The sequence below is a fragment of the Dendropsophus ebraccatus genome, chromosome 4 (genome assembly GCF_027789765.1).
Source record: "Dendropsophus ebraccatus isolate aDenEbr1 chromosome 4, aDenEbr1.pat, whole genome shotgun sequence".
NCBI lineage: Eukaryota > Metazoa > Chordata > Amphibia > Anura > Hylidae > Dendropsophus > Dendropsophus ebraccatus.
In genome coordinates, this window is record NC_091457.1 from 125,291,692 (window position 1) to 125,317,200 (window position 25,509).

Genomic DNA, 25,509 nt, shown 5'->3' on the forward strand with positions numbered 1-25,509 from the left:
AAATATAACTAGCTACCTTAACTGGTATGGCAACCTTAAAAGTAGTTTATTCCTCTTAATAATAAAATAGATTTTTTAACTTTATTTTACCATTATTGAAGAATGGCTGATCATCATCTTCTACATTTCTCGATACCACAACTCGACGCAGTTACTACTTTTGGTTGTGTGGGCCAAATGGAATTAAAAAGGGTCAAAAAATTTCCAGGCGTGGAAAAAGGGCATCATTTTTTTGGTTGCTTAATTAAAACTGGTTAAACTATTCTATGGAAATGGCTTCCCGATCAAACATTTTCTTATCAGGTCAGCGAAAAGTATATTGTATGCATTATAGTGTCATCCCCCAATAATATCTCTTAATGGCAAATCAATCACTTCTAGGCGCTAGTTTTTATAGCTATAGCTTATGAACTAGGCAGTAACCCAGCAGGAAGAACCTGTACTATACTGCTGTCATGTGTCTGTTTGAGCTATTTTTGGGAAGTTTAATGATTATGGAGGCATGTGGTTTATCTCTGCTTTTTCACAAACACCTCTACATTTCACGAACCAGTCAGATCAGTAGGTGGGACACATCAGGCGGTAACAGTGTTAACAGGCATCAACCAGTTGTGCTGATAAAGATTTCTGAGCAGTTAAAAAATCATCACAAAGCTGTGTATGTTTGCGTATAAAGTCAACCACGTGCCTCTCTGTAGGTAGGCTCCGACATGCAACCCTACTGTAGATGCTATGTGTAGATAGCTGTAAGCCTAGGAGACTTCAAAACACCTCAAACATACAAAACAAAAATAATAATAAAGATTATTATAACTACAGTAAAAAAAATAAAAAAAAAAGGGGGACTGTCTTTTTGTTGCAAAGTATGCCACCCAAGGCAGGTGCAGGTCACCATCCCAAATGTCTTAAGTTTTTTTTCAGCAATTACTCTACACACTTTGTCCCTACTTGTTAACAGCCAAAACCACCGACTGCATTATCAAAACCAGTTGACTAATGTGTGGTCTAGTGTGTATAGAAGCTCCCCAACTGTCCCCAGAAGATAAGGTCAGGCTCAGATTTACATGACCGAGCCGGACAATCTTTCGGGGACAGTTGGGAAGCAGTTTATACACATTAAACCCCATATTAGTCAACTGGTCCTGATAATGTATTCAGCGGTTTTGGCTTTTTACTAATAAGGATCAAAGTAGAGTAACAGAATTTAAAAAAAAATAAATAAATTGGCTTTGGGGATATATATTTCCCTCACTTGGTGAAATTTTTTGCATTTTGGCACAGTACTTGAAATTTATGTCACTATTATCCAAACAGTAAAATGAGGCTTTTTTTTTCTTTTTACATCAAATATTTTATATTAAAGTATTCATAGAGGTTTACAGAAAATATATATATTTCTATACATGAGCTCTACACATGCATACATAGTATGATTAGCTTTCATGTAGCTAGCACATCAGGATAGGAGTTATTTGCTGTATAATATATTCATAGTATACTCAGCGGTTATTCCAAGTGAAATATGTGATGCCTTTCTGGGAAACTCTGCTCAATTTTTCTACATTAACAAGGAGATAAGGTAATTTAGCTAAACACAATGAGTAACAAAAAGTGACACTTTCAAATGAAATGTTCCCGGTACTATATAAAAAAAAAAAAAAAAATCCCACTGCTGCCGAGTCTGTGTATATGGCCTCCTCATTAACTTTATTTTATTTATACTACTTGTTAATACAAGCGAGATTTTTAACCACTTCTTCTAAAATAGACACATTAAAGTTAAATGAGCAATGATCCAGTCAAATAAGATGGTTGCTCATTATAGTAATAAGAGCAAATCGGGAGATTACGCAGCGTGCGCTGGTGCCACTCTCCCAAAGGTTAACAACTGGTTGGTAGTCTGGTTAATAGAAAGTAACTTGTGGTAGTCAATTTCAATCAGCCATTTTATGGCTTCTAAACAATGAGAATTTGAGGCCAGAGGTTTCAGCTTCATTATTTGGAAAGTGGCGCATTCTTAATCATCAGGGGATTCGCAGTCTAGAGATTGGGCTTAAGTGACTGTGATGGTACATAGTCATCTCTCCGAGTATACCTATTGAGAAGAGATGATATCCAAGGCTCAGAAGACACGGCCGTCCTTTTACCACTGTGGAACAATGCCTTACTTTCAATGGGATCCCGGCCGGAGCGTACACACATCGTATGCGCTCCGGCCGGGATCCCATACGCCGCCACAAATAACTGACATGTCAGTTTTCTGCGGCCGGAATTCAGCGAATTACCGCCGCAGAAAAACCTGCCAGTTCAAACAGTGAAGCGAGCGGCTCCGGCCGCTTGCTTCACTGTGGGCTATGGGAAGCTCTGATGATAGTTTTCTAGATTCTGACAATCGCATGAGAACAATCATGTGTTACCAGATACAAGGCATCTTTGACAATCTAGGACACTAAAATCTATGCCGTCCATACACATGCAAAATGTTTCATACAATGACAACACGAGGGGCTGCTGCTCATAAATCATGCAGCTCAATATATCTTAAGGGAAATGACCAGTTCAGGTTCAGAGTTCATCAACAGGATTACAGGCATGTATAAGCTATAAGCTTTGAGGATCAATAAAAGAATAATTTTTTCAGGAAGTATGCCATGTGTAACACCTGGTTCTTGGGTTGTTTGTCATATTGCAGCTCCGCTCCATAGGATCTGCCGCTCTTGGGGATAACATAACAGTGTATTCTTACCTCTCCGTGCTCCCCGATGTCCTCCTATTTCATATTAATGTTCCTGGCTGAATGATCCCATCCCCACTTCAAAGACTGACTTATTTGGGGGTAACAGCCCCCTCAGCCAATCACTGAACTGGTGAACCAAAGAGGCTGTACAAAAGACATCTGTAAATAAAAGCCAATCTCTGATCAGAGTACATTTATAAAAGCCTTCACAAAGGCTCGACTAGTCATGTGGCCAATTGCTGGACTGCTCCTATGGCCCTTTCTGGCAATCAGCTGTAAATCCCCTATTACAAAGGAGGATATGAATCAGTCAGCCAATTTTGTCATATCAGAGGAGCCAATAAATGAGATGATCGGCTGATGGTAAGCCCCATTACACAGGGGAAATATAACAGGCCCCTCACAATAAACAAATTTTAGGTTATGCTCACAAACCGTACAAACAACGGCATAACTATGCTCAGCCAATCGCGGCTGAGCAGCTGATGACGTGGCAGAGGGGGGCTGGAACAAGGGACAGCTGGAGCCAACAGCGGGGTCAACAGCAAATACGTAAGTATAATGCACCACACTTCCGGGGTGGGGGCCATTCACTTAAATAACACATTACAAAGTTGTATAACTTTGTAATGTGTGTAATTTAGTGAATAAAATTAACGCGTACTAACCCTATAACGCTACCTACGGACGGGACTAAAGTTTAGGATAATTAATTCCGGCACTAAACAACAGCCATTCACTGAAGAAAGGCCATTGTTTGTTTAGTGTGTGAGCACATATAAAAAAATATGTGAAACATTTGAAGGCCATCATTAGATTTTTTCAATTTATTTACCAACGTGTGCACAAGTGTATATATAAAAATAAAAAAAATAATTAACACCTATGTTTTATTGGGCTATAATCATTTTCCAGACTATTTTTGACTACTTCTGTTGCCTTAAAACACACTTTTGAGAGTATTTGTATGAGCAGCCAGCGACGGTTTTATTGTTGCAGACATACATTTTATGTGATAGACCTTACAGCAGGAGCAAAACAATGAATGACCATTATAAATCCATTTGGGCTACATCATTATCAGTTCAGACTGTAACCAAATCCCATTTTCCCTTTGCAAATTCAATTCCCATCAATAACCCAAATACATCACTGGCTGCTCATGTTTGCAACCTCATTTTTTACATAAAAACAGAAAGATTACAGCCAACACCGAGCAGCCAAGCTCTGCAATTTCAATTCCTAACACATGTGCTTCAAGGGACGAAAGGAGGAGGGGAAAAAGCTACAGCACACAAAGTTAAGAAAGATGCAAATGAAGGCGTCGTTATCGGATGAAGATTACCCTGGTGACACCATCGGGTTTTAAGATCTCAAGTCACGTTTCTTTAAGATAAATAAAATCTTCGTACTCTGTCTCTATTCTACCTCATCGTAAATTAGCTACTGCAGGGTTTCCGATTTATTTAATATACTGCATTAAAGAGGATTTATTACCCATTATAAAGAATGTGATCCAGTATCTGATGTCATAAGTCTATTATTTTTCTTAATCAAATCATAACAATTTATATTTCTTACTTGCAGTACCAGTTTTCCCCACACATTAACTGGGATTTTTATACACACACATACCAATTTTTGATCCCAAAGAGGCACTAGCTCTTATTTTCGGGGGATGTCTTATTTCTCTTCCCAGCTCCGGCCTGGCTTTCCCCCTTGCGTCCCCCTCCCAACCCCCCCCCCCCCCCCCCGGCTCTCCCCAGAATACTCCCCTACATGCAGCAGCATGCGGTGGAATGTTCGGCAGGAGGTGGGGGCCATGGACCAGTATGTCGGCTGTCAAGGTCCACGAGGGAATTAGGCGAGTCACGGGGGTTGCTTAGTTTCAGTGGGGTGCCTTACTTTAGACTAGTTGCTAGGATAGTGGGGGCCACAGTTAACAGAGGTAGAAGCAGACAGCTCCGTACACTGCATAGTGGTCATGCTCGGTTACTGCAGTTCAGCTTCCACTAAAATGAATCCTTTCCCTTTCGGTTCAGCATTTATGGCAGGTTTTATAGCTATGGTATAGGGCAGATATGTAGGGTGTCCATCACCTGGCACCTCTGAAAGACACTGAAAGGCCAAAGAAATACCCCTTTAAATTGAATCCCCTGGACTCAACCCCCAGGTGCTGACAGAGTGCATTAAGTGACAGTTTACTAGTTAGAAAGCTACCTTTGCCTTATGGTGCGTTTACACAGGCAGATTTATCTGACCAATTTTGGAAGCCAAAGTCAGGAATGGGCTTGAAAAGACAGGGAATCTTAGTCTTTACTTTATGACCTGCACCCTGTTTATAGCCTGTTCCTGGCTTTGGCTTCAAAAATCTGTCAGATAAATGTCTGTGTAAACGCACCATATGGACCCTATTACACCAAGAGATATCTGACCAGTTTATCTGACATTTTTTTATTAAGCCAAAGCCAGGAGCAGAATATAAACAGAGAGCAGGTCATAAAGGAAATCAATTCCTGGCTTTGGCTTAAAAAAATTGGCATATAAATTGATCAGATATCTCTTGGTGTAATAGGGCCCTAAGCTCTAGGGGAGTGAATGCCGACAATTTCATATCTTGCATTGTAATCAAGAGTCAATGAGAAGACTCTGGCACGCCTCACCAGTCCTTCCTCCTTCTCTTTCTCCATGAATATTCTGTGCCAGATGAACACCTGCATGATCATGCCAGCCTCCACGTTCGCGCATTCACCAATGCAGTCAAGGGCTGTATGCGCCGTCCTGACAGTTTGCCACAGAAATTACAGGCAGCGCACCTATTTTATTCATTGTTCCCACAGGTGCTGTAGGGCGGGCAAGCGGCACACACACCGAGTGTCCCGACTGTGGACATAGGATTCAGCCTCTCAGCAAGTGTACGCCCCTCCCCGTTCCCTTGAAGGGACAAAACATAAAAAAATTATATAAAATCTTTGTATCTATCCATCTATCTATAAGCAATAGGTTAAGCGGAAACCCTCCACCCTGCCGAGCAGGGGGCAACTGGTTAAATGCTTAAGTCTCCCATTGATTTTAATGGGGTTCATTACTTGACTTAATTAACTAGCACTCAAGCATTTAAGTGCTTGCTAAACACTAGAGGAGTCTAAATAATACAGCCAACCACTCAAGCCACTGTATCACCTTGGTGCCTACCGTCATAGAGGATAGGAACAGTCACAGCATTCAGTCTGTACCCCCCCCCCAGTATAGTACAGTACATTTATGAGAACATTTTATATAATGGATACCTAGACACTGGCAATATACTAGGATATTTACAGTCTCCACTTTCAGGGAACCAATCCCACAATAGATTCGCCTTTACCGCAGTCATTTTTTACTCAAGGTATCAAACACGTTGGGAGATTATAAATGGTGGCTTTTTGCTTGAGAATTCCATGAGAGTCATTAACTCAGACTTTATCTATGTAAATGTGTTTTTTTCCCCTGCATTGTATCTCAGGCAATTTTATCCCAAGATAAATGCGGCCTTCTAAACTGTGATTTCTTCCCAGAGCAATCCATTTTCTCAGCTGGGATTGTAGATACAGAGTGAGCAGTTCATTTTCTGATGAAAATCTTTATAAAAAGGCAGGCGATCTTATGGAAGCACGTAGGACTCTGAAATTCCATATGGGCGACATACTGGAGAGCTTTCAGCCCCAGCCATTGTTACCTTTTATACTCGTCCTACATAATAAGAAATGAAACACAGCTGCTCCAGAGAAAATTTACACCCACAAAGTCGCGTCTCTGTGTCAATACAGATTATAGAATTGAAGTTCAAACCAACAGTAGCCAACTGTGTCCATTATATAGACCTGAGATGCACATGGAAACCGCAAGTTACTAAATCAGTCACGTACAAGCAGCAAGGTGAGGGCATTCCTGACAATATGCTTAATAAACACTATAATGAGCTGCCACAACAATACAAGCTGGAACGATATACTAGATCTAGACTTTTACTAGAAGTCATTCACACACCTGCATACATTTCTGGCACCAGTTGATTGGAATTTTTTTTTAATCTCTAGGATGCCCCTATAATAGGAGAATAAAAAAGAAACCACCACCAACACGGCCTCAACACTAAGCCTCCAGACACGTTATACAAAGCTGTTCACGATAGCAGCTTTAGTTCACGTTAAAAACATTGAGAGGTTGAGAAAGTTAGAGCACTCCGTAGTCTTGTGTACAGCTCAGCATTAAATGGGTTAAACTGTAAACACACAAAAGGAACTACAGACCTTAAACGCCTCCATTTTCAAAAGATTCCACCACAAAGTTGTACTGTCAATCAAACGTTGAGAATCTGCCACGAAAACGGCATCTCCCTAGAGAAGATATTCAATGAGAGGCCGAGACTTGACGAGGCAAGATGAACTGATACAATGAGTGACATCTGATGTCTCCGAGAGCCTTTTAATAAGGTCACAACACATCCTGCTGTTCGGCTAGGGGCCTATATTTGTGCTCTCAGCATTCTGCGCACATCACAGGATGTGCTGAAAGTGACGGAGAGCTTTGCGGCTGTCAATATCAAGCAGTTATCTTTCAAGGCCTCCTCAGATGACAATGTTATTCTATCATCAAAATAAGTTTGTCAGCTCGTAAAATATAGATGGTATATACCCTTGTGTATGTATGTTGAAGACAGTAGCGAGAGGAACTTGCATGCTCCACATAACAATCACACAATATCACATAGGATATTAAAGGCCTCAATATGATTGCTTTAAAGCCTATCAAATCCTAAGGCTGGTTTCATTTTGGTATTTGTAGCCTAAAACAAGGGGTCCACAACAAAGACGACAAAAGTTGGCCGGCACGCCAACTTCAGCAGGATTAGTCAACCATCTACAATTTGTATGGTGGCTTCCAGAGTATCCAACAGACGTCAGGGAAGGTTCAGGTATGTTAAATTTTAACCGTTCAATCCTTCTTTGGTGAGATAGTCCGCCACCTTACCCGTCTGGCAGCATCTAAGCTGTCCTCCCTTCCATCGTAAAACTTGGCTGAACATTCATGCGTATTGGGCCAACAAGAAAAAGTGTGTGGTCAACAGCTATTAAAAGGTGCAGGGGAACCTTAAAAAGGGGTAAAAAAGGGGTACTCTGGATGGGAGACTTTTTTGTAAACTATAGCCCATGGAGGGTGTGGATATAAACAATGACATCCACGTTTCAGGCATGCTTAGCTAGTGCTACCAAAGCGCTATACTTTAAGCACCTTGGTTTGCCTTTTAGACTATGATGGTTACTAGGCTCTTAATGAAACTACAGCAGTAATTTCAGAAAATAATTCTAGCATCTACTATTCTGATCATTGGACAATGAAACCAAGCAGGTTATCACAACTGTGAAACAGAATGAACTTTCTAAAATTTCAAGGTTCCCTTTATTTAGGACCATAGGGATGCCTCAGAATTTGCACTGAATTTGGTTATCTAGAGCCTGCCAAGGTTGATTTTTTTTTTACTGTTTCAGGATGGGTAGATTGGTTAAGAAAAAAAAAAAGTTTTTAACTTATACCATTTGTTTTGCTTTTCATTGAAAAGATGGAAAAATCCTAAGACTTGCTGGTCAGTCTACAGAATCCTTAAAATTCTGACAGGATCAGTCAATGGGTATTTGGATGGTGTCCTTGGGGGGGGGCAGAAGAAAAAGTGAGTGATAAGCTGGAGTCCGCCATGAGCAACTGGACAAACCAGCAAGGAAAGATGACAGATGATTCCAAAGACAGAAGGATGGTGTTCACCAACAATTGAATTCCCATCCAGACAGATATTTTACCAGCCAATTGCTAAACAGGGGTGTAGTCTTTTAAGGCCCCATTACATGAAGCACTTTTAGCCGTATTTGGTCGATTAACAGCCCAATGTCGACTGATCATTGCCGATACAAGCGCTGATCTGCTGTCGTTGCTCTGTGCAATAGGAGCATCAGCAACATACCGCTGCCATCTCCTATGGGCTGCCCGCATGATCTCACAACCCGGGCAGCTACCCCCAGCCCCCGGCAGTAACCTGCTCGCAGTCAGCGTGTGTTATAGGGCCAGCATTAAGCACCAGCCTGACAGGGGCTTTAAATATATAGAAATTTACTAGAAAGTCATGAGTCTCTGGAGGTCACATTACTTGACAACATACAATTTGGACAGATTATCAACAGATAAAAGTTAAAGTTAAAAAGGACGGGCTGAAGGGTATCATTGACTGAACAAAATGAGACAATGTAGCGTAGACAAAATATGTTGCTGTTTCCAAAGATCTATTCATGCATGTGTCTTTACATTTGTTGCATAATTTAGCATATAAAACATCTACATGTCACCAGCTATGAAATTATTATGGAAATGAAAGAATGACTGGCAGCACTTACTTGAGGGTAGAAGGGAAAGAAAAAAAAAAAAATCTAGATTATTTTTTTCCCATTCTTTCAGTGTAAATAAAATTGTGGATGTTGAAAGAAAAAGAAAAATTAAAAAACACACAACACTGAATATACATCTCATGAGAATAATTAATTTTCGAGCCACCAAACAGATAGTATCCCCCGCTCCGGTTATTTATAGATGCAAAATTCCTCTTCTGTCTGAAAACATGTTTACCATAGTTAAGAGCACCAAAACTACCCGTGAATGTCATCAGTGAAGAAGGTCAGGTGTGTACCAGCAATAATGTCTCCCTCAAGCCCAGTCAACATCCAAGCAAGAGCAACTGTTTCCAACATTTCATCCCCTAGTACCAAAATAGCCATAAAATACAATCATTTTTTCCAGTTCAATTAAAACAGCTACAAAAAATTCTTGCACCTTGAAATGTCAATTAAGGTTGCAAATATGGCAAATGTTATTGCCCTTGGTTACATGGGTATAAGAAATTACAAGAATGAAATAAAGTTCCATTACAAAGACCACCTAAAACAAGTGACACTAAAAGTGTAATCCATAGGCACTGGTTAAAGTGGCTGTCCTGGATTAGAAAAACTTCTTGTTCTCAGTTTTCGAACCTATTAACTTCTATGGGTGAGTTTTCCAGGCATTGACCTGTGCAAGGGTCATTGAGAAAGGAGCTGTGACCATCATATATTGACTAGCCTGCTCCTCTCGTCTGTATACAGCAAGGGTAGGGAACCTTGGCTCTCCAGCTGTTGCAAAACTACAACTCCCATCATGCCTGGATCTTCACAGGAACAGGAAGTCTCGGCTTGTAATTTGGGTCAGGGGCCAGAATGAAAACTGCATGGTTTCCGGATTACATTACAATATGCATAATAACATGGGGAAAGAAAAGACACACACACACACAAGGGGAGATTTATCAAACTGGTGTAAAGTAGAAATGTCTTAGTTGCCCCTAGCAACCAATCAGATTCCACTTTTCATTCCTCACCGAATCTTTAAAAAATAAAAGGTGGAATCTGATGGGTTGCTAGGGGCAACTAAGACAATGATACTTTACACCAGTTTGATAAATGCCCCCCCCCCCCCCCAAAGTCCTTGTTTAACAAAAACTTTATCTGAAAGAAAGTAATTTCCTTTGACACATTCCCATTCCCAACACATCTAAGTCATTTCTCCATTCTGGATAACATGGACCAGACCCTCCAGGTTTTCTAAAGCACCAAAGTGGCCTAAAAGCTTGCCTAACTGGAGAAAAACTCCTCACAAAACATAAATTCCACTTTACTGTGATTTAAAAGCAGATCTTTCACCACAAAGCAAAGCATAAAAGAGGTTTCTAGAAGTCGAGAAGCTAATGTTACCTCATAAAGCAGCGGCATGGATCGCACACTCGCCTGTCTTTCCAATTAGTAAAGTGTTCTCAGGCATTTTATACCACCATCTAGGACTGCTCAGTAATTGGCAGGGCCGGGCCTTCACAAAGCTACATAAACTGACACATCAGCGACTAACTCAACTCTAAAGTCTTCATTTTAGCTTTTTTTTCGTACTAATTCTAGAAAGCAACATCTGGTTTTTCAGTGCCAAGGACAAAATTATCTGTTCAATACTTCACTAGAACAGTATATTAAAAAGTGGTACTCCAGAGAAAATAGCTTTTAAAATCAACTGGTGTCAGAAAGTTATACAGATTTGTAAATTTATGAGAATTTGCTACTTCCCTGCACAATATCTGACATGGACAGAGGTGGCAGCAGAGAGCACTAAGTCAGACTGGAAAGAATACACCACTTCCTGCAGGACATACAGCAGATGATAAATACAGAAAGGCTTGAAGTAAAAAAAAAAAAACAAAAAACACAGAATTTACAATTCTGTATAGTTTTCTTTCACAAGCCAATTTAAACTTTATTTCTCCAGAATAGCCCTTTAAATACTGCAGCTTTGTCTTGACATTCTATGGGACTTGGATTAATAAGAACGTAAAAATACAATTAGTTCTGAACTAGTGACTTAAAAATTAAGATGCCCCTATCAAAGAGCAAAAAGTGAAACACATCTATGAAGTATCCTTGGCACTGACTGAAAGCAGCCTACCACAAAACAGGTGTATTTTATCCTCCATATTATGACTGATATACCTAGACTTCACTCAATTCTCCTAAATCAAAGTTGGAATGCAACAGATTCAGGTGCCTGGGAATTTAATTTGCATCCTAAAATTTACACACTTCCGAAAGTGACCAAAAGCTCTAGTGTAAGGGTGCCTTCGCACACACCGGATCTGCAGCAGATTTCACACTGTGAATTTGCAGCGAAACCTGCTGCGGATCCAGTGACCCTTCATCCCAATGAGAATACATACTCGCAGCGGGATTGACATCCCACAGCATGCATGTAACTTAACCCCCCACCGGCCGGAGCATATATTACCTGCTTCGCGCTCTGGCTTGCTTTGGGGGTTCTCAGCTGGATGTCCCCTTCAGCCAATCAGTGGCTGCAATGGGGTAGCGCACCGATTGGCTCAGCGGGACGAGCAGACGGGAACCCCCGAAGCAAGCCGGAGTAGGTAATGTATGCTGGGGAGTCAGTCCCGCTGCAAGTATATATTCTCACTGGGATGAATGGGCACTGGGTCCGCAGCATGAAATCCGTGAAGGCAGCCTAAATGAAGAAAAAAAGTAAATAAAAATTGAAACATTACATAAATGGGAAGAGTTGTCCAGCGAGCAGAAGACATCTGAAACTCTCTGCTTGCTGTCACTCGCTTTGTTAGTTACCACATCCCGGAAGTAAGGGCCCTATTGCACCGGACGATCACTGTTCGCATAATCGTTAACTAACAACGACGTCAAACGACCGCTATTGTGAAAGACCTGAAAATCTTCACTCATTTCCATGGAACGATAATCGTTACTTATGATCGTATTTGCTATTTCTTTCTTGGATATTGCGTTCGTATCTACTGCGAAAGACGTCTTATTTGATGCAAACGATTTGCGAACGTTTTGCAAACGAGCAATGATTAAAAATAGGCCCAGGTCTTATAAAGCGATCAACGATTTCTCGTTCGGTCGTTAACTGCATTTCAACCGAACGATCGTTTAGGTTCGAAGGATTTAACAATAATCTGAAAGATAATCGTCCGGTGAAATAGGGCCCTAAGCCTTCTGAGATATGCGGTGGGCATGCAGAACTACACCCACATGTGATGTCAAACAGCTGCACAGTATTTCCGATATACAGCACCGGTATGGTAGCCTGATGAGTTAAGCAGTTTCGGCGCTCCCGGCATGAACATGAATGAGGATGATGGAAACTCACCATTCAGTTCTGTAACACATTAGGGGAGATTAATCAAACTTTGTAAAGTGAAACTGGCTCAGTTGCCCCTAGCATCCAGATTCCACCTTTCATTTTCCAAAGAGTCTGTGAGGAATGAAAGGTGGAATCTGATTGGTTGCCAGTTTCACTTTACACCATGTTTGATAAATCTTCCCATTTGTCTATATTTACAGACCGTGCACAATACGTTGAACGCCCTCTTAGAAGTCCTATCCCCCGCCCCCTACACTCTTACAAAAAAAGCTTGATTTAAACGATAAGTCATTTTCTGATGACATTCCCTTTAAGCAGATCTCATACAGTACCCGTATGAGATGGTCTTTATCTTTTTATAACCTCGCATTACTTACCAGGAAACAAAAGAACAGGGACAACTCAGAAGCATTTCCACCAATGTGGCGTAAGGTTTCTAAATGGGACATTAGTCTCACAATTGTTGCCCGTTTTGCCGATTTTATCCTTTTGACAGTTGGACCTAAAAAGACCCGGGGGGGGGTATGTGGACTGATTCATCATATGTCCTGTCTGGAAAGTGAGCTGGTTAATGGCTATTGATTTTCTGCTAGCTCTTCAGTGCTGTGCACACATCAGGTGCTTACAGTGAAATGACAGGACAGGAAAAAAAAATATTAGACCTAGAAGCGGAAGGAACTTGTATAGGGCTAGGATTTAAAGAGTGTATACCGGTAGGGAATTATGGGTAAAAACTGAATCACCCTGGGGTGACATACGCAATATATTAGGAATAGTCAGGCACATCTGCTTCTCCTTTCTGACCATACATAACACACCTCCTGGAAATAATCAATAGGCCACAGCCAATCTTGCCATACACCTATCTTGGCTTAGGAGAGGGGAGCAGGCTTCCACCAGACACCTTTGGTGGCAGTTATTCTCTACAAGGACAAAAGGATTTGGCAGTTTGAACCCAACTGTTTCATCCCCCCCACCATATGCCAGTCAGGAGGCCACTATTTACTTTATATGGATGGCTTCTACTACCCAATTTTAATCTAATAGGCATTGCCACCAGTTTAAAAGGATCCTTTAAAATTTAGCCACCAAATAAGAGTGCCCAATTATTGGTTAGGCAGGGCAGCATGAACAATCACTGGATCGTTCATGTGGCCATTCAGTTTTATCATTGCCAACGGCATATGTCCCGTTTACACAGGCTGACGAATAAATATGATCAGCTGATGAATCTTATGGTTATTTGCCTGCATAAAATGAATGCATTGCCTAAATATTGGCAGATTGTTGGGTCTTTTACATAGGGCAATGAAACCGCCTGTTCAGCCGTTAGCTGCCTAATGTAAAAGAACTGTGACATATTCCCAGGGATCCTTGACCAATTAATGAGGGTTCATGGTTGGAAGCCACAATATTGGAGGGCCTTATTGATAGACAAGTATTGGCACCTAGAGATCTTGTATGGAGGCTGTGGGCAACACAAGAGTGCACTGGTGTCCTGGATTATAATCTGGTCAGTAAGGAGTACGTATGATTCCAAGTTTTCAGGTTTCTGCCACCACTCCAAAAGAAAATATTGCGAATGGTTTCCTACAAGGATTGACTGTATTTTCTTTGAAATGGGGAATACAGGTTGTAGGAACTAATGGAATTACAATCCATGTATGTGCTGTGGTATAAGCTGGCACAATCAACAAACAGCAAATAAACCTATAGTACATTATGAATCACAAAGACTGGATGTGTTAGTCGTGTGACCAACTAGAAATGGGCAAACCTGACAAAATGCAAATGAGACAAATTACAGAACCATATGTCCTCCGCTGAAGCAAATCAGAATTTAACCTTCACTGTCTTATATGACAGGTCTCCATAATGAGAAGCCCACTAATTGAAAGAGGAGGAGAAGAGGGGGGGGGGGGGCAGCGGGGAGTAAATGTTTTCAACAATTCACTTCTGTAGATCTTTTAAATCCCAAAATTTGCACCCTCCTCAGCCAGGATCACTTACTAAGTCGCCAAACATCTTATACTTTTACGAGTTGTACCCACCACTGTGTATGGGGCTCTCCTGACCATACACTAACAGATAATATTGATGGAGATAGAGGGTCAGGCGCGATTGGGAAGACAGGAAGGAGAAAAAAAAAAAAAAAAAAAACTTGCCGACCCCTTTAAACTCTGAAAGGTAAGCCGCAGTCAGGCTAAAGCTTAAGCCTCCGCAGTGAGAACACACAAATGTTCTGAATGTGCTGAACGTTCTTGTGTACGAGAGGAGGAAGAGATACAACTGACGTCTGAACTTTAGGCCATCAGTTATTGAAGGTGGGATCGGGACCTTAATATACTCTTTATACATAAGGTACTTTCTTTTTTCCCCCCTTACTATATGGTATGTTTGGTATAAAAAAAAAAAAAAAAAAATTATATTATAATATATATAAAAATTTTTTTTTTTTTAATCAACCCAATTGATAATTAACACTGATACAGTGGAAGTGCCCCCCCTTATCCTGATGGGCTATTATCATAATTTGTATTCAGCCGGAGTAGAGCGACCGCTTTAACTTAATTTACTTGTAAAGATAACAATGAATTAATTCACAGTAAACACAAGGCAGAATGCATAAACAATACACTTTGGAACAATTAAAAATAAAGTCACAGTTTTTGAATCTGTCGAGTCTGAACCCATACATTTAACACGTACCTAAACAGCTAAAATTCTCATCTAGGTGTTCATTCGGAATGCAAACAGTTTGCAGAGAAGCCATAAAATGATGCAAAACCCTGGGGCTTAGATGAGAGGCAAAATAAACAACTATATTTAGATCTAGAGTACTCCATTAGTGAATCTCGCCAATTAGGATATGATGCAACTGCTGTCAACAAGCTGAAAATTTCAGTCATATTTAATCTAAAACAAAAGGAAGTCTATAGTCTTGTAGAAAAAAAAATAAAAAAAAAATAAGTCAGCCCAAGGAAATGGCTACATAAAACTGGTAAACTGTAGAGAAGAAATATGTGGGATCACCAGGTATAATTACAGGGTAGAAAATAGAAACGGGAAACGAAGAGCAATTTTAGACATGAGAGGGAACTGCTGGCGTCTAAAGCAGATCAGGTCAGGCACAAAGCAGAGGAGGAGATAAGCTGGTCAGACATAAGAGCTTAGGCACCACTTAGCTCTCAAGCATACATTAAATATCCAACTCCTTACTATAAGAGGAAAACAATAAATCAGACCTAAAAGTTTTTTTTTTGTGGTGGTAAATACTTTAGATCAAAGTATTTTAGCAGTGATACCTTTGACTTACAAGAAATTGTTAGAATAGTGAGCTTTCCGGATTCAAAGATCCTGTCAGACACGTTTATAAAAATTTTTATAACCACAGATTTTTCTGGCTAAAATGGTACGATACTATTTTTTATGCTTTATAATTATGGTGGGGGGGGGGAATCTCCCAAGGGGTTTATTATTGATTTTGCTTACTTTTGCTTCCACAGGAAGCTCTATTTTCTGTACATAGCCTACTCTGCAAACTGTCTTGCATCTCCTCTCTCTCCAACCTTTATGAGCTTCTCCCCGCCATAGCTACTATCTAAACTGCTGTGCAATCAACCACACCACATCATTACCCCTAATATTCAGAGCAACATTTATTAACACTGGTGTGCTCTCGATACTCAGTCTTAAATAAAGAACCAAGTCCAACTGAGTAACTGGGGGTAAGTCCTGTGGGACCTGTTTCAGCGCTTGCTTAGAAATCTACACCTGGAGGTGTAGATTTCTGCATGGTTTACATCTGTTTCCAGGCCTAAACCATTATGAATTAAGTATAAGAGGAGGCCACATCTCCTCTCCATGCCCCTGCCAGGTAAGAGGGGTGTACGCCACTTGATAAATGTGCCCCTAAATGTTCAAATCCATTAAAGGTTATCCCCACAAGATGGATGAGAATCTTTGACCAACAGAGGTCCAACCACCAGGAGAGGAGTCCCACATTCCCCAGATGAATGGAGCAGCAGTCATTTGGGCCTGAAAATGACAGCTACGTGTTTTACTCTTATCTTCGTCTGGCCATGGAGTTAAACACAACAGCAATACACATGCCTGACTGCCGCTCCATTCAAATGGGAGAAATGGAACCCCAGCTCCCAATGGATGGACCCCACTAAATACATTCACCATCTTTCCTGAGTACAAGTCGTGCTTGTGTTTCTTGGGAACAGCTGCTTACAGACAAAAGGGTATGTAATGGGCCATTTGGAAAAAAACTGTCCATTGAGAAGTCAGGATTTTTTTTTTGTAAACTCTCAAAGGACTCATTTATACCAATATGTTTATGTTTTGTCCTTACTTCCCGCTGTATCGATTTCGACACTGATCATAGAGCCTCCACCCCCACCCCCCGAGCGATCACCTGTGATCTATGTGGTAACCCAGTAACAAAATGTTCTATTTCCAACAGCAGTGCCAACAAAGGATAAAAGGAACCATCACATGTCGTCTATAGAAGGGCTCGCTATGTAACGCACATAACCTGCTACATCCTCCAGAGCGACATATGCACTTGATTGCTGTACAGCCTGGCTAAAAAGATAAATTCTTGAATAGAAACATTAACCGGGCTTTACTAATATATGAAAATGTTTTACCAGTCACTGGCCATGTAATGAACTTAGCTAACCTGCATATGTATTGAAAAGCCAACCACCTGCAAAGACAAGAGCAGGTGATATGTGGCCACAACAAGAGCAGATGTAGCATAAAAGGACATTACAGTAAAACATGGCTAATAGGGGCATAGAGCATCTCGGGTCAAAAAGCATGACTCTTAGGACTGTGCGATTTTCATCACTGTGCACATTATAGTCCAAAGTCACATGTTAAGCGTTCTGCTGACATGTGTTCACTATAACCTCCTTGACACGTAAAGTAGATTTCTGAGTGCAAGTCATGAGGTTTATGCAGACAAACATTCTTTCAAGTGTTCCTGTCCATTACTGTGTGTTCAGGACTCCGGTGAAAGGTATCCTTTGCAAATGACTTTTTATTGATTGAAGAATAGAGGAACACAATGCCAAGGATCTATCAGGCTTTTAGCTAAGGTACCGTACGTTTATCCAACTCAGCGCACATTCTAAATCCCTTCTAGAAGAAGTGATTCATGTTACTGTATGATAAAGATTTCAGACCAAAATGTATGGAAATGCTACCTAACAATCATAGCGGTCACAGACAGGTGGTGGGGCAGTATTACACCTACATATGGGGCAGAGCATACTTCTCACACATTGAGTGGAGAGTATTGGACGATGAAAATTTCATTCCCTCATTTGGTCCGGATTTGGAATGCAGAGAGGTTCAGACATTATAAAATTAACACTGTATACATGAAGTATCAAAAGGGGCAACATGTAGGGTCACATGAGGTATGGTAGGTTCTAGGAGATACATCGGTGTCAATGGGCCAATAGGTGGAAAGCTTTGATGTGAACAATGGAAAATCTCTTAATGGACAGGTTAAAAGGGGAGTCCTGAGGGAAAGTTCTAAAGATTTGTAACTTTTATTTAAAACACTCAAGCCTTCCAGTACTTATCAGTTTTTTTTTGTTTGTTTTTTTTTTAAATGGGGATTTACTACAATTTCTGGACATTTCCTGTAACGGACAGAGGTGGCAGCAGAGAGCAGCATGTCAGACTAGAAAGAATACACCAGGACATACAGCAGCTGATGAGTACTGGGAAGTTTGAATTTACAAACCTGTATAACTTTGATTTCAGGTAATTAAAAAAAAAAAAAAAAAAAAAGTGTTTGTAGCCCTACATCACAATCATATCCTGGTTCTCGTGATGCGTTGTCCCTGCTAAGTCAATCTCTGGCTGTAGTGATGTCCCGCTTAGTCAATTCTTGCAAAGAAGCAGCTGCACAGGTAAGAAAAACCATCATTAAAGCAAATGTACCATCAGGTACATCACTAAGATTTTTTACATCAATAGACTGGCACCAGAGCTGGGATGCCTGTGCCGCGGCCCGTTTTATGAATCGGGGGCCTAGGTCCCGAGCACAGAGACCACAACACAGTCATCCCTGTCCTGGCACCTGTCTATTGATGTAAAAATCTTAAACTGATGTACCTGATGGTATATTTGCTTTAAGCCATACTTAAAAAAAAAAAAAAAAGTAGTGCGGCGCTAAACATTTATTCACAAAATAACACACATTACAAAAGTTATACGAACAAGTCATTGTCACAAGATGGCGGACGGGGGTCGACACGAATGCGGTAAGTATAATGCACCAACACTTCCGGGTCTGGTGTGGGTGGGGGGGGGGGGGACACAGGGAAGGGGGCCATTCACATACATAACAAAGTTGTATAACTTTGTAATGTGTGCTATTTTGTGAATAAATGTTTAGCGCAGCACTACCTCTTTACTGTGGCATCAGCCAACATATGAAAACTTCTTACCCCAGACAATCCTATTTAAATATTACTTTAAAACAGGATTTAGCCTCACATTTCACAACTACCAACTTATATTCTGCGAGAACTCTTAACACCACGTCCTCTAGATTTGGACAGGTGAATAGTTGTATTTACGGCAGTGAAAACCATGGCCCGAGTCCAAGCCAGGACAGCGCCAATTTCTATCTTGTATTTACACCCTTGTTAAAATACTAGAGATTAGTCAGTCGTAGAAGCAAGCAGCTCTCCAGAGGTCTCCACCCACTATTTGTAACTCAATACATCTGGACCTTTTCCACCCACTACAGCTACATAATAACATTTCAGAAGAGAAGCGGATTACCCCCACAGCTGAATTAGCCATTTGGCCGATACCTGCCTTGCTAACAAGTCTCAGATCTAATAGAAGAGTCTAATTAGATATGTGTCAGTGGAGGGCCATCAAGACACAAAGAAAAATCATAGATAGAGGAGGATATTGAAGTTTTGCTGTTCTCCTTTGCACACTATGTAAACCTGGAAAAAAATAAAAAATAAAGCTTTTGCTCCACTTTAAAACAAAACTTTATTCTGTCGGCAATACAAATTCTTTTCACCAGTCCATCTCACGGGCGATTGATCCTTCTCCACAGCATCTCTCAGATGTGGTAATACACGGACACGGATCCCCCCTTAGCACTATCCTTTCATATGGAAGTGTTGATTCTGTAAGAACCGCTTATAAAAAGGAAAAAAGAAAAAAAAAAATCTGACCTTGAGGTTGATCAAAGTAAATCATGGAATAAGCTGTATTTATTAGCGAGGAGGAGAATCAATTGTTTGTCAGACAAGCAGCTAGACACCTAATTGCTTTATAATAAAGAACAGGTTTCTTGGTGTATTCTGCATTCCCAGATCTTCTAAAAGTCTTCAATAATCAAGTCGCGCTAGGTGTCTGTCTCTATAGATCAAAAAGTGCCCAAGAAACCGCAACGATGCACAGTGATGTCTGTGGGAGTCGTATTAACTTGGCATGGGGTGAGGTACAAGTTGTTAATAATACATACAGCTAGTCATCCCAGGCAATGGTTTTGTATGAAGGAATATAAAAGCATATATATTTCTTATAAAGTTCAGAGAGATGAGGACGAGGTTCAGGGCCCAAGGCCCTATTACTAAAGATGAGCGAACCTCGAGCATGCTCGAGTCGATCCGAACCCGCACTTTCGGCATTTGATTAGCGGTGGCTGCTGAAGTTGGATAAAGCCCTAAGGCTATGTGGAAAACATGGGTATAGTCATTGGCTGTATCCATGTTTTCCAGACAACCTTAGAGCTTTATCCCAGTTCAGCAGCACCAGCTAATCAAATACCGAACGTTCGGGTTCGGATCGACTCGAACCCGGTTCGCTCACCTCTACCTATTACACTAGACAATGATAGGCCTTATTTGGCCGATCATCATTTAACGTGATAATGCATGATGAAAGACCATGTCCAGCGCTCCGTCATTCTTTATGAGCGATGGACTCATCTCTTAGCGCGCGCGCTGGGCTGCAGCGGCTGAGATCTCCGTGACCCAACCGGATCCAGAAGCGGGACCCGGCGGGATCAGGTGAGTATAGGGGGCTGTAGCGGGGGGTCGGGAGCCTGTCACTCTGGCACGGGGGGTGACAGGTTCCCTTTAAGCATGTTAAAAAAATCCCAATCTGTGCAGCGATGGTCTGCTGTGCGTAACGCATTTGATTAGCTAAGGTCCGAATGTTGGGACCGCTACAGTTTCCGTGTCCCCTGGGAGACATTATCACCTATCCACAGGAAGTGTGATACAATTGTAACCTTGGAATAACCCCTTGAATGTCTGGCATGAATTGGTACATATCAGAGTAGCCCATTAGTAAAGAGTATAGCCACCCATGCAAATTTACAAAAGCATTCTAATTTAAGGCCTAATTCACAGCTGTTTTTAGAGTTTTTTGAACAAAAAAATAGGATGTAAATCTAACCATTCATATACTTTTTGCAGTTGTACTTATTGTGCTGGTTGCACTGGTCTTCATCAAGGACATTGCTGTATGACTTAAAAGGGCGCTGAAAGGAAAACATGGCTGCCATTTTCTAGGTACACCACCACAATTGTCCATTAGTTTGGATCTATTGAAATTCAAGTGTGGCACTTTGAGAGAAAGAGGCCATTGTTTTTCAAACTCTGGACATCTTTATGTGTTGTATGTCTTATAGCCTAAGGTCTATAAAGGGGGGGACGAAAGAGGAGCAAGTTATACACTATATGCATAGACATAAGTTTTCTCCAGTGCTTGCATGCTTTAATTTACAAGAAGACCTCCACGCCAGCTTTTTCGGCTTACTTCCACTTTGATTTGCGGATCGATTTCCCTTTTGACATACTTAAAGGATTCAGTCTCAAATTCTTTCTAAAAGTCAAATAAGATTTCCCTTCGCTCTACAGGGAACACATTAATACATATCGTAGGGGAAAAAAATACTCTTATTTGGTGGTATGAAATATTATTGTGAGATGCCGCCAGCTCTTGGCGGACCAGGCTAGAAATTTAATGGAATTTACCTTAAGGAAAAGGGCCCAATAACAGTCAATATGTACTTCAAGTCTAATTCAGGAACGTCAAGTCAGTGTATGGATCAATCATCTCTCCCCGGAGGGTTCTAAACAAACAAATCTTTATCAGTAACACAAACACCAAGAAAGCCATTATAATAAAAGCCCCTTCTCCAATTATCGAGTTCACGTCACTTAGTCGTCTAGAGGAAGGATACAAAGCTTTTAAATCAGGTGGTCTTGAAAATATCAGGGGAAGGAGCCGTTTCTTACTTTTAATATTGGGTTTTTAACCAGCTTAAAAGACTCAGGGCTAAGAGGACATGCAAAAGAAAAAGAAGCAGTATACAAGAAAATAGAATTTCTTCAGCTAACCTAATTGCAATAAGACACAATGCTCTGAGTAGCAATAAAGTAAATTCATCCTAGGGGGTGTAGAATCAACATATACCTATAATCTGAATATAACCAAAGATGTGCATGTCAAGTAGAAGTAGGGCTTGAGAAGGTGTTGGCATAAGACCATGTTCTCACTCTTACTATATTACAGCTGCAATTGCCAATGCTCCCAGTCTTTTTCTGTTCAACGTTTCTACACGGCTCCCGTGACATGCTGATCCCGCAGCAACTGCCCTTCTCAGGTAGTGTCCTGCCTCTGCGATTGGCTGAGCAGTGCAGTTCTTGTGGGGTCAGCAAGTTACAGAAACCAGGACCAGTAGATAACCATTGGAGGACCAGGAGTATTGGGCATGGCTGCTGCAGGGGGCCTTGAGAGGAGACTATAGCTTGTTTATAAAATGTTCATATGCCTTCTAGACACAGAAAGTTTGTTTTCCCTGGGTAACCCCTACTATTGGGACATTAGAGAGTGTTGGGGAATGTAAACATCCAAACTAAACACAGTTTGAATTTCTGTAACTGTAAAAACAAACAGTTGAGGCTCAAGATGTAAAAACAAAAAAAAAATTTAATAAAAAACACATACCAACCATAGGTTCAAAGGTTATGGTAGAATGTTGGCCCTGGGAGGCACAATTGCTCCTTTGTTAGATAAGGTTATAGTTGTAGATTTTGGGCCCTGGATCATCATCATGTTACACTTTATATAGCTATGGATTTATAATATTATATTGCACCGAAACACCTTTAAAAGCTCAAGTTACATAAATCCTGTTGTGGTTTGGGCCACCCGACAGCCCTGTAAAGAAAGATATAACTGGAAAATATGAAAGAAGTATGAGAATTTAGAAAAACCCTGTATAATTACTAGGAACGATTGCCAAATATAGAATTAAAAAAAAACTTAGGAGTTCTCCAGGTTGCTCAATTGTTGGTCTCCTCTTGGGATAGGCTGTCAATATCTGATGGGTCCGCCACAGATCAGCTGACTGAATAGGTACAGTCTCAATCATTGTTGATAAAATACCACCTACAACTACTAGATAAGCGCAACTCAAGCATGCTTGAGTCTGAGGGTTGACTACCAGTGGCTGGAGAAGTTGGATGCAGCCCTATGGAGTCTGGGAAAACATGGATACAGCCTATGTGGAAGAAACTGATCCAACATGTGATGAATAAAATACAATTCTATAAATCGGAAAAAGGAATGGGGGGGGGGGGGAGGTGGTTTAGTTATTTGCGAAATCCTGGTCCTAAAAGCTTTACCTCGTCTTCTACAAACACCAGACACATATGAACAAGATATTCCTAGCTTCTGAAACGCTCCAAAACAGCTGTCTGAACCACTCAGGATGATGACTCTCGGCTCACAGCAATGCAGGCATCCCAGCACCAATGACAATCTTAAGGTTCTCAGCCCAAAGACTTAAAGAAGCTCTAAAGCTAAAAGATTACATAATGGCAGCTTACAAGAGAATATGTAGGTAAATGTTTATGCAGGTTATTAGGAGCAGAGATCTACCAGGCAAAGTAGAGATACCGGGGGCAGATATATTTCTGAATTGTGACAGCACTACCATTGAGGAGCAGTGTACAGCCCAGATTATAACAGAACAATAGAATCTTTTCAACTGCACAATAGAGATAGAGCAGATCTTAGGATTTGTGCCCCTCAACTGATAGGAATAAAAATTTCAATAAGAAACTATTCAACCATTATGACAGGTAAAAAGCTCGTTATGCATGGGACTTGATTTTTATTTTTTAACACCATATATCCCAATTCTAGCAGCAAGAAATATGGAGCCTTGGAGGAATTTGTCATAATACTTGATAATTCTTTTATTTATTAAAAGGAAAACATTTCACAGAAAGACAGGGGGAGGGAGGGGGTACAATAAGTAAAATAAATATTTATAGACCTTGGATTTAAAGGGGAACTTGTCACATTGAAACTGCAGGCATCACAGTACTTGAGCTGAGCAGATTGATATATGATTTTGTGGGATACATTTTAGGGTAACTAAGGCTGGGTTCACTGTTTTTGTCCGTTTTATGGAAAAAAAAAAAAAAAAAAAAAAAAAAAAAACGCATTTGTGTGCACCAAGTTTTTGTTTACGGATGCGTTTTGATCCATCAATGGAAGTTAAGTCAATGGACATGGAAGTTAATGAAAAAAGGGATTAAAATGTATACACACCAGTGCATCAGTTTTTTCCATTAAACTGACAAAAATGCAGTGTGAACCTAGCCTAACTTAAGACCCTATTACACGGTACGATCGGGCGGGAAATTGTTTTATCGTTCAAATTCAAACGATAATTGTTCCGTGTAATTGCAGGCAACGATTGAAAAATTGTGTGTGTTTCGTTGGTCGTTCATTTAGATCTGACCCTTAAATCATTGTTAATTGTTTGCTAATCTTTTAGTGTTAACGGTGTGTTTACACAGAGATTTATCTGACAGATCTTTAAAGCCAAAGCCAGGAACAGACTATAAACACAGAAGAGGTCATAAAGACTGGGACCTATCTTCTTTTCAAATCCATTCCTGGCTTTGGCTTCAGAAATCCGTCAGATAAATTTCTGTGTAGACGCACCATAATTACTTCTTTGTTTGGATCAGAGTAAATCATTGCTATAATAATCGTTACTAACGACTATCATTGATGAACAATCTTGTTTGCGATAGTTTAAATCACTTTATCTAATAGGGCACTTATTGATTAATTCATATGGGCGGCGCTGCTCAGTCAGTCATTTGTGTATGTATATCCTCCCACTTGACTATTTAGCACTGAATGAGCAGAGGTTTACATGGACGAACACGTTATACTAGAACTTTTCCCACACAACTATATATCACTGCACAGCTCCTCCTCCTCTATAACATGACTATAGATAAGACTGCATTTTTAATGTGATCCCTTTTAAATATTTAAAGAAATTTGATCAAACAAAAATAAATATTTTACAGAATTTAACAAATGGTGCACAGAGTAACACTGCTATGAGTCACACTTGTACATATTCCCATCTCTCACAGATAGGAGCTCCTTTGTATCTAACCCTGGTAACCCTATATTCTCTTTTATGAACTTTTGTTTAAAGTTTTAACGTTTCCTTAAATATTGACCTACATTCCTGTTGACTTTGACCTAAATATCTATAATAGGAATATATATATATCTCAAGCAGTTTGTACCATTCTTATTTATGTTAGGAGGAATGTATCTGGCAGATTAATATAGTCTTTAGGGACCTGGATGCTTTTCTCAAAAAAAAAAAAAACAAAAAAAAAAAAAAAAAAAAAAAAAACACACACATTCTGGATCAACACAGTAGGGTTATATTGTACGCTGAACTTGATGGACTACATAGTTTACAAGGTTGTAAAAAGACAAAATCACTAGAAAAATCAATATCAAGCTACCAAACAATGCTTATATTGCCCCTAACACCCTCCCATACATATATCTTTGCCCGCGTCTTTGTCCTGTATAAGCTACAAATGTACTTTATTAAAGTCCCACGTTACATGCAAATGCGGGTTAGCTAGTCAGCTGGGCGTTTCCTG

At 40.4% G+C, this 25,509-nt stretch overlaps 1 protein-coding gene across 3 annotated transcripts in view; it reads right to left on the reverse strand.

The window, feature by feature from the left end:
- The window catches only part of PTPRG (protein tyrosine phosphatase receptor type G), a 403,269-nt gene that overhangs the window by 366,848 nt on the left and 10,912 nt on the right, over positions 1-25,509 (reverse strand). The window contains exon 1 of one of the 3 annotated variants that reach the window (XM_069966944.1): positions 12,883-12,979. The exons of the other annotated variants lie outside the window; for them this stretch is intronic. The gene's annotated coding sequence lies outside the window, so the exon portion shown is untranslated. Of the gene's footprint in view, positions 1-12,882; positions 12,980-25,509 lie in introns of those variants that run through there. 3 annotated transcript variants of the gene reach the window in all.